The sequence below is a fragment of the Podarcis tiliguerta genome, assembly GCF_965153285.1.
Source record: "Podarcis tiliguerta genome assembly, chromosome: 9".
Lineage (NCBI taxonomy): Eukaryota > Metazoa > Chordata > Lepidosauria > Squamata > Lacertidae > Podarcis > Podarcis tiliguerta.
The window spans coordinates 45,504,225-45,514,843 of NC_139542.1; the positions used below are offsets into that span (position 1 = coordinate 45,504,225).

Consider the following 10,619-nt stretch of genomic DNA (forward strand, 5'->3'; position numbering starts at 1 on the left):
ATCTGACCGGCTCCCATCCACTTTGCTGGCTGCTTCGCAGCTGCCCCACCAAGGAAATCCGCAGCTCTTCCTCGCCCCGAGGGAGAAGCTAAGGAAGAGGACGAGAATGAAGAAGATGGTGGTGCTGGCGACGATGGAGGGGGAAAAATCAAGGCTCAAAAAAGGCTTCCCGGTCTCGGAGCTGCGCAGGGCACTGGTCGAATTTCCCAGCCGATCTCCATGTACAGCTACATGTTTAGGGCAGCTCGGGTTAATATATGTCGTCAGAGGCTCTCCGGGCCAATCCGGGCAGCCGGGAGGCGGGGCCTCCCTCTGCGGGCCATAAAACTTTTTTTGATCTTCGCGCTGCTAATTGTTCGGCTTCTCTTTTAGGATTGGCTGCGGTTCCTATCCATAATATAATTAAAACAAACGAGGCAAAGGGTCCCCCCCTCCAAGCATCAACAGAGGTTAACGCGAGGGTTTAACAACGTTTCGCTGTAAGTATGCGGGCGTGCATGCATTTATTTGGGTTGATGATATGGAGAGCCAGATGGAGGAACAGATAGACAGGCTGATAGATGTAAGGACTAAAATAGCTGATTATCTCAATTAAGGTGTTCTATGGTTCTAAGGTTTGGAATATACTCTGCATGCAATATAATTATGTTATTATAATTATAATTATAATGCACCCGTATGTGAGTATATTTTCTATCACTGTATGCTTGTTTATGATCTTGCAATAGGGACTGTGTTTCTCACAGAGTAGTGACAGCAGTAGCGGAGAGGTGATGGATTATGAAGTTACAAATGTTTGTTGGGACTTTTTTTCAGGATATTTTTTTTAGGGTAGTGTGGGACAATCAGAATATTTTCCCCCTAATGAATGCCACAATATGCTATCACTTGGAAGTACCCCCCCCCAAATAAATGAGATCCATTTCTACCTACAATGTAATCGGAATCGGTGTAACAAGGAAAAATTCCCTGACAGTGCAAAATGCAATTGCAGTGGACCTTGTTAATGAGTTTCCTCCCGCAATTCACTTTACAACAGACTTCTAGTTTGCTTAGGAGTTATCCGGAGTTGTCAATCGCACTATGTACGTGGCAAAAATTAAACAATCAAAAACTAGATCGAATCAGTTGCAAAGCAGGGGAATTTGTTTCCTGTCTGTACAAAACAGTCCGTTGCCCAAAAGGCCAAGCACGGGGGTCGGGTGCAAGAGAGATTTTAAGGAATAAATTACTTTTCAAAAGAAAACAATGTGAACCCGAATCAATTTATTTCAGCAGTTTGGGCGTTCACACAATCCCTGCCTGAACTCAGCTTCCCCTTCACTTAGCCAGCCCAACTGGGTAAGTAACCAAATCTTTTTAACAGCACGTCGTGACCTTATTTTCTCCTTTCACCAAAATTTAAAGATCTGCCTGTCTTTCTCTTGTTTCACCAATAATCATAATACTGAATATATCTATCTATATCGAAATGCCTAGGCAAACTTAAAGTAAAAGGGGTTTCACTTATGAGCAGGGAGTTGTTAAAAGAGATGTTTAATAGGCAGGCCCGGCACAACGCCAGCAGATATAGGGATAGATTTTTGTGCTTGGGAGATGTCGAACACATTGTAACAGGAAAAAGGATCCCCAACTGCATTTCACAGAGAAACTGGTAGCCCTGAGAAAGGAATCTGAGTACATTCCCTGTCTCCTTCCTCCAAGAAGACTCAATGGCTGGGCAAAAGAATCTTTCCAGTCTTGGCAAGAGAACTGGTAGGATTTGGAGCAGATTAGGACGCGGTTCCAAAATCGGAGTTCAACAAATCACCGATCCAGGAGAATCCTTGGAAGGAAATACGATTTCTTTATTTGTGGTCGCTTCCATGGGCTCAAATCCGAGCACATCGGCTTAACTGTTTGCACATCGCAGGCTTTTGCAAGGCCCACAGAGGGGGGAAATGTTCTTGGTTTCCTGATATTTTGAGAGAAGGAAGGGCAAATTAAACATGGAGATGCGGATCCATTCCAAGGTCGCTTCTCTTGTCTTCCAGTTTATTGGTTACAGTCTAATCTGAAAGGCAAAAGTGAAGGGAAAATATTAAGGCTGCGGTCCCGTGCGCCCTTACTTGAATTATCCTCATTACAACCCTGCGGCGTTTACTCCCGAGTAAGCATGCTAGGACCGTGGCGAAAGGCTTATAGGTTCTCCCTGCCATGCATCCTCACAGGGACAGCGGTACTGAACCTAATTCAGCTGGTGCATTGCAATGCATAGCACACCTAAGACCGGAGCGTGCCCTCGGCTTCAGTACGAATGGAAATTGAATGAAAGGGCGTGGTTGCTGTTTTGCAGCTTCTTTGCTGTTTGCTTAGGGGAAAAAAAAAGTAAATAAGTCTTATACTCTTATCCTGTTTTATTCAAATAGGGGTGCAATCTGGATTATGACTAGGATTGTGAATTTTTAACATCAGAGTGTCAGGAAAGGTCTGCCGCCGGCGATGATCCTAACACCAGGGAGATCCTACATAATTTTAAAACAGTTCCTCTCGTTTGCTCCGAACAGAATACTGTGCGTCTGAAATAGACCTAAGCGCATGGTATATCCCGGTGGCGTGGGTGTGTATGTGTAGCTCAGTGCGGGAGTGGAGAGCTGAATTAAATATGCAGAGTAAATAGCGGTAGTATAATGGAAACAAACAGAAATATAAGCCACATGAATGTTATAATGGGACGTGCAGATCTGTTTTCAGTGTATTGCGGCGTGTTCCTGTCTCAATCCAGGGCGCTCTCGTGGCTGGCTATTATTCTTGCGAAACCGTGATGTACAACGCAGAGAAGAACACCGAGTGCAATCCTAACCATTCAGTCACACGAGAATTGGGCCATGGCTTTGGGTGGGACTTGGGTCGCGCCCACTTACAGGGAAGGATGGCTGTCAGGAGAGCAGCGAGGATGCGAAAATCCGAGTCCTCACCCGGACCACGGTTGCATCCAAGCGTTTGGCCCGATTCCGATTTTCAGGTCCAGGCATATGTTGGTGGCAATCCTATGCCCACAGTTATTCTGGGAGCAAGGCGCTTGGAATTCAGTGTGACTCGATCCCGAGCAGACATGCAAGGCATTGAACTGTAAGACGAGTAACACCCAGATCTCCAAGCAAAGTGATCCCGCATTTGGCCTCAACTGATTTTGCTTGCAAGGAATATGCTTCGTTATGTGTTCTGACGCAGCAATCCTGTGCACACGTACTGGGAAATAAGATCCCTTGAACATAGGCAGCGGGACTCATTTCCTCCTAGAACAAAATCCTTTTAGATTAGGATCTGAGTTGTTTGGACCACAATCCAGTTTTGAGTTTGCGGGTCCGGCTGTTCACCAAAGCTTAGCAAGAGTTCATTGCTCCAGAAAAATCTATGAGGGGATCTGAGTAATAGTTGGGTGCGTTGTGGTTGGTTGGATGCATGCGTGTGTGCGCGCGCGTTAATTAATCAATCCAGAAATGTGGGCTTTGCAGAGGCTGAATGGTCCTATTTGTTTGCAGACAATTTCGAGTGCAAATAAATGGCGTGCCATCTCTCAGGCGTGCCCCCAACGCAAGCCTGAAAAACTTAAGAGCGGCTGTGGTGAACCGCTGCAGCTGGTTCCCTAATATCTCCAGGGATAAAAAGCTTTGGCAAGCAAGCAGCAGAGCGAAATGCGACCAGAGCCACCTGAGATACTGATCAGAAGAGCAGCCCGCAAACCGTTTAAGGAATGCCATTTGGGGTAGGAGGGAGCAGCTTCCCTTATCTAGGACGCCCAAACCGCGGCCTTTAAAGCGCCACTTCTTGATTTGCAGAGCGCGCCAATAGGACGCAGCGTCCTGCGGTTCTCGGAAGTTGTGTCTTTATTTATTTACCCCAAACCGCCAGGCCGACGCAGCCTGCGCAGGATCACTTATTTTCCTTTCCCATAGTCTCCTTTGAAATCTTCTGCACACACCAGCATGCACACACTCTGTGCCTCCCACAGATACACACCCTACGAATAATACTAATAAAAATTGTATGCGCTTTCTTTTCCACTCAAATCCTAAAGGCGTGACTTCGTAGAAATGCGCACTCAACTCCACTACAATGCAGCACTGATTTCTTTTTCTTCGAGAGGTTTATGATTATTTCCAAATATTGGTGCTGCTTAAAAACTGTAAAACAGACAGGAGCTCACGTTCGGTGGTAGTGGTATATATTATTAGCTTAGACTGAAAATCTGCACACCTATAGGTTGCTTAAGTAAATGATGGTTTGCAGGAGAGCGGTTGTGGGATTCAGTCGAATTAGAGCAGGATTCTAAACGCTTTATTGCGGACGTGTTTAGGAGGACGGCTCCCAACCGGTTTCAGTTCCAATATTTCTGCTTCCTGGGATGCAGGATAAATAAATAAACGGAGACACAGATGTAGGATGTTCAGAGTTATGGATTGCGAAGCAGGAAGGGGAGAAAAGGAAAGGTGGACGAGCAAAGGAATAAAGGGAAGAGAAAATTATAAACTAGGAGGATGGCTACTGGGAAATGCTGATCTGGAGGATAAAGAGGAGAGAAGGAAAAGAAGAAGAAAGAAATGAGGTTGCTCGTTTTGCCGGATTCTAGTCCCAGCAATACATTCATAACTGCTTCTTTGTTGCCTTTCAAGGGAGCTTCGTTGTCCTTCTGGCCTGAGCCTTCTCAAACTGGTGTGGAAAAGTAAAAGCAGCCTGGGCGGAACTGGAGCACCGCGGAGTGGATATTCTGCAAGTCCGAGGGAGGGCGCAGTTCAGCAAAGTGTGTCACTGAATCGCAGGTCAAGGTATGTCCCGGAGAGGGTCCTGAACTACGGGTGCCGGGAGGGCTCCGCCTCGTGGACGCGGACAAGAGTCCTCCGTGCGCAAGGCGCTGGACAGGTGACACAGGCGGGACCGGCTAAATGGCTGCGTTGGGACCCTTTCGGTCCACGTGCTTTCAAGCCACACATTTATTTCTTGGGATCCAAATTATTTCCCTTGCCTTCTAACTTCCCCTTTTGCTTTTAAAAATGAACCCAAGTAGGGGAAAATATGTGCTTATATTATGGAGTCTGTATCAGAGGACGGGGGGTGGGGGGGAGAGGTGCACTCTTTTGCAGGCATTTGTTTTCGCTTGCAAAACTCATACCAAAGGAGCCTCAAAGACTAACTGAAGGGAATCGAAAAACAAAACGCTTTTTGTGTTTTTATTCGTCCCCCTCCCAACTTATTAACAATGAAGGAGCCGGCACACGGCTTTTAAATTGCCACTTAAAAATGAGTTCTAAAGTCACGTAGCCAAGCGAATGGAGGAAAACAGGAATATAGTGTAAGCTGTTCAGTTGTAGTTTTGATGGGTAATACAAGAGCGCTCCCCCCCTAAGATTAAGAAAACCCTCTGCAAGCAACGCGATCTGATTGATACTGACTCGGAAGCAAATTCTGAGATTTACTTCTGTGCCAGTTTTTGTTCCCCCGTATTGGCTCCCCCGCTCTAAAGCCGCTCCCAAATACAATCAAACAACAACAGGATGAATGGGACTTGCTCCAAAATATAAGCGTCCGTAGGACTGCAGTCACTGACTTGCACTCCTAAACAGCTTCTTTGGGCTCCCAGTGAAAACAGCACACACACCAGGCGACAGGACGGTTCCCAATAAGAAATACAACCTCTCCAAAAAAGGCATCGTGTGGCCCTCGTTCTAATCCACACACTTCGGCACCTGATGTTGTCCTGCTCTTTCTTTCTTTCTTTCTTTCTTTCTTTCTTTCTTTCTTTCTTTCTTTCTTTCTTTCTTTCTTTCTTTCTTTCTCTCTCTCTCTCTCTCTCTCTCTCTCTCTCTCTCTCTCTCTCTCCCCCTTCCTCCCAAATCTTCCCAGCGGAAACGACCGCGCCTGTATTTATAACCTGAATAACGCGCGGATGCTAAACAGTTTTCTTTAGAAGACAATCGCCACTTTCTCTCCCGCCTCCCGCTTGTTCGTTCCTAACCAAATTGGGATTCTAAACCGTAGTGACTTTTCGTATCCCAATCAAAACCTGCGTTTAGGATCCGGCTGCCCAGTGCTCTTTACAGCCTAACCCTGAACAGGTTGGTTCACCTGGAAGTAAATCGCAGTGAAATGAAATCAAGTCCTGGGTGTATTAATCGCCTTTGAAACCAGTTGCTCCTCCTTACATTAGCTGGTGGGTCTTGCGAGCGGGTTCTGCCAAAGTTTCAACTCAGCGTTAGCTCAGCCATAGTAAGGCCAAGGAGTAGTAAATATTTGCAAGGTGGCACCTGAGGTCGTGCGCCCTTCCTCTTTCATCCCCCCTACCGCCACACCAGCTGTCATCACATGATGTGTTGTTTGTTTGTTTGCATGTTTTCAACCCCGCCCTGTATTGCAGTAGCAATTCTTTCTCGTCCCCTTTCCTGGGAACTGCGCCCCACGATTTTCAATGAAGGCAAATCATTGCCTTTACCTCCTTCATCAGAATTCGCCACGTTCATGGAGAGAGAGAGAGAGAGAAAGAGACAGACAGACAGACAGACAGACAGACAGACAGACAGACAGAGAATCCTTATAGGGAAAGATCATAATGCTGACATATTTCTTATAGCTGCATATTTATATCCCGCTCTTCTCTCAGATGCGCTCCATTCGTCACACGCCCAGCTTCTTTGGATTCCCTTCCACTGCAGACGGACTTCGAGTCATTCGCGGGTCGGGGCAGCGAGAATGGCAACGGAACAGTCTGCTTCCCAGCTCGACCGGAGGGCTGGATGGATTTAAAAGCTGTCCTGTGACTCCAGCGGGTTTGTGGTTTGCATCTCCTCCTATTAAACCGATTAGAGGCAAGCCAGGAGAAACGGTTGGCTTAAAACGCCACAGAAACAAGTTTCACTGAAGTCATGAGGAAACACTGGCAAGCTTGATTGTGTTTTAGGGGGGTCAGGCTACAGCTTGACAGGTTTATTCGCAGAGCCTTGTATCATCTTTCCGCCAAACCTTCTTTTTCTTCAGATTATTAATTTATGCAGAAATCCGGGAGTCTTGAAGGCCAGCTGACATCTGGCGGGCTGCATCTCCCCCTCCTCTTCCCTCCCGCCCCCACCCCAGCAGTTCCAGTTACACAAATCGACCAGGGGAGTAGAAAATACTTGTTTGTGGGTGGGTGGTATCAATAAAGTGTCAGGGCTGGCTTGTTCGACGCGCCATCGAGGCACTGGAGCGCTCCTAGGTTCTTAAGCCATTTCCCAATGTTATTATTCGACAAGCTAGAGAACTATTTGAATGTATGAAGGAGTGCCCAAGCTCGCCGCAGATTTAAGGTGCGAGGGACCCAACTCCGATCTCAAGTCCTGTTTGAAATGCACTATGGTACTTAAATCATATCTGCCCTGCTGAAGAATCTCTAAGAGAAGTCTTGCTAGGGTGACTTTCGCTTTTCTCTCTCTCTCTTCCTGCCCTCCTATGTACAACAAATATGGACACTATATTTAAACAGTTGTTATTTGCATGGTTTCTTTCTCGTCTCTACTGTAATGTCGTCTCCCCCCCCCCCCGCACATTTTATAATTTGTCTTGGGCATATTTAAAGGTAAAAATAAAAATAAACATCTCTCTGTGATCTCCGTTTCATGTTGTTTTCTTTTTGCGTGTAAGAGTCTACAGACCCATGGCACAAAGTCTCTAGAATTAAGCAGAGTAAATTACATGCGGTTTTGTTGCTATTCCGTGACGTCTTTTTCTTTCAATAATCAAATTTTTGCTGAAGGTGGTAGCCTTGGAAGTAATGCTGCTGTCAACATTGACAATGTTTACTTGGAAGGAACTGCCCGAGCTTCATCATTTGGCGGGGGTGATTCATGGACTTCTTATAGTTGCGCACAGCAAATATTAGTTGAAATCAAAATGAGTTGTAAGCAATGGTAGTCCTACTCAGAGTTGGCCCATTGGAATCAATGTGCCTAAGTTAGTCCCATCCGTTCATTTCACTGGGTCGTCTCTGAGTAGGAGTAAGGTTGGACACAGCCTAATGGATCTTGCAACATGATGCGGAGATCCTAAGCACGTTTACCAGGAAGTAACCTCTTCTGAACAGAGTGGGACTTACTTTTGAGTAAACATGCAAAGGATTGCACAGTAAGACTGCTCACTCAATAGGCTCAATATAAGATTATTGTTCTAGTCAAAGGCCATGACAAACTCACAGCAACAGTACCAATAAAACAATGCAGATCATACAGCCATAATGTGTGCCAGCATCCATGAGGTCCAGAGACTCAAACAAAATCCAGTTTGATTTCAAATTCAATCTCCGAATCACTACAATTTAGGGATTTTATCTAACCCCCTTTCCCGGATTTTTAAATTCTATTTTATTTTTTGCAGCCACTGCATAGAGGGCCACTCTGGGTGTTACCAAGCTAATATTGTTACTCAAAAGAAACCGGACCATTACTGCCACGGTGTACCTGTTTGCTTGTGTGAAGGAAGGTTTCAGAGTGCTCAAACTAAAAAGCGGGCTGGAGGGTATCTCCATTTCAGATTCCCTAAGAATTATTCTGGCATTACAGTGAACATATGCATTATGTACAAACGACCCTGGAATCTTTTGATGAAGGGATGCCTAAGAAATATTTCAAATAAATGAATGAGTGAATTCTGCCCCAACTGCAAAATGCGGGTTGTATCACTCACTGATGACAATATGTGGATCACGTCTAAGGTTGCAATACAAGCGTTTGTGTGAAAGAGGATACACTTGTGGATTTGTGCAGCTCAAGACATTGTGACTGCAGGCACACAAATTGTACACTATATAAAATGTGTGAAGACCCTTGGATTCATACATGCCTGATTGTTGATGTTTTTACTGTTAATCGTCTTGGGATGTTTTATGAGAAGAAAGTTAGAAATATTAATTATTTCATTATTATTTATCTTCAGTAATTAAGGACTTCAGCCTTAATTAATTGGGAATTACTTCCAAGTAAAAGTATACAGGATGAGTGAGGCGCGATGACTTCCATTGGGAGAAAACCACTTTACAGATTCCTAGAACTTTAACGTGGGCTGGTGGGTCAACCTGCATTTTACATCTGAGCAATGAACGCTCATTGCTTTCAAGTGCGTTTGCTTCCGCGCATGTTGCTTAGTAGGTTTTCTTTTGACCCCAGATCAACCAGTGGTATGAAATTAAGTCTAACCCAAGCTCTCTTTGGGAGCTGCAGATGAAACGGCGGAGGAATAACCATTCAACGCCGAAGGCCCTGAGTCTATGGGAGCGGAAGGAAGATGAACAAATTAAGACTCAAACGCTAAATATATTCACCAGGAAGTATATACCAGAAAGCCTAGTGCGAAATATTTCAGAGGATTTCTCTTAGGGGGGGCAGAACTTTTGTTGACGGGGGCGCAGAACCTCAGTTTGCTATGTATTTTTATTGATTTTATTGCCCTTCCCTGCCCCCCCTTGGCCCATGTCACTGGGTGATTATGGACCAGTCACACTCGTAACCAAACCTGCCATACAAGGAGTATAAATATGGTGGCTTGGGAAAATCAGCTAGCTCTTCTGAGATCTTTAGTAGAAAGGCGGTATCTAAATGTAATAAATAAATTTATCTAGAGGGGTGGATGGCTCCCCCACTGCATGGTCTATCAATTTCTGTGGGAGAAATAATGAAGTATCTGAAACAAACTGCCTAACCCATCTGTATAATGATCCAAATTTTATTTAATGCTAGAAGAAATGGGGGTGGGTAGGCTTATTGGGTTTATTTTGAGATTTTATATTTTGATTTTGTTCTGTGAACCGCCCTGAGACCCTCCGAGTATGGGGCAGTATATAAAAAGAAACAAAGAAAAAAATGGGGCATCACTTTTTTGTTTTTGAGATATGGATATGTAGCCCCCCACTTGATTGACTGAAAACTTTTTTTTAACCTTGCTCTTCAGCAAAAACAAAACAGCCACTCCAGAACTAAAGAAATAAACTTGCAGACCAATAAACACAAGACATGTTCTCATATTGGGAGGAGGGGGGAGGCAGGAGAAAATAAGTACTATATCTAGGGACCATTTTTTAGTCACAAGTTCTTCTGATGACCAGCTGGGATGGAAACCGATCAAGAGGAGGAGGAGGAGGAAGCGAGAATTGCTGGTCTTTCAGCTGCACCAGTGGAGTGGTCCCTGGGCCCCTGCGCCCCTCCTCTTCACCCGCTGCTACAGCCTGATGGAACGGCGTGACAGCGGATGGAAGGCGGAGCCTTGCTTCTCAGCCGTGCGGACGACGGCCTTGCTCCCCTTCTCTCCATCCTCAGAGCCCTGCAATTGCTAACAAATTGAGCGCGCGTTACCTCATCTTCCCCTGCCAGGGTTCTTGTGCCTTTAAGGGGCGCGTGTAGACAAGTTCTGCCTGCCCTGTAACTGAGTGATGGCAAGAAAAAAGTGACAACCCTAGCTGCAGATTTTGAAGTTGACCTCTAGGTAGATCTATATTATGTGCGTAATGGTAATAGCTAAGAAAAGTAAAACATGGAGAATCGCTGGAGTCAGACGCCGACCATCTTTTGGAAATACTACAAAACTGTCTTGGGGTGATGGGGGCTCCGATTACAGTGGCG

At 45.4% G+C, this 10,619-nt stretch overlaps 1 long non-coding RNA gene across 3 annotated transcripts; it reads left to right on the plus strand.

Moving 5' to 3' along the window:
* The first annotated feature begins 361 nt into the window (after window positions 1-361).
* Window positions 362-7,618, plus strand: LOC310685515. Of its 3 annotated transcripts, none has more exons than XR_014515330.1 (4): window positions 362-479; window positions 1,279-1,341; window positions 4,656-4,808; window positions 6,638-7,618. It is a non-coding gene; the product is annotated as an uncharacterized lncRNA (long non-coding RNA). The 3 variants fall into 3 exon arrangements; XR_014515331.1 differs by having other exon boundaries at window positions 364-479; window positions 1,276-1,341; XR_014515332.1 differs by lacking the exon at window positions 362-479 and adding an exon at window positions 480-562 and having other exon boundaries at window positions 1,276-1,341.
* Window positions 7,619-10,619: the final 3,001 nt, after the last annotated feature.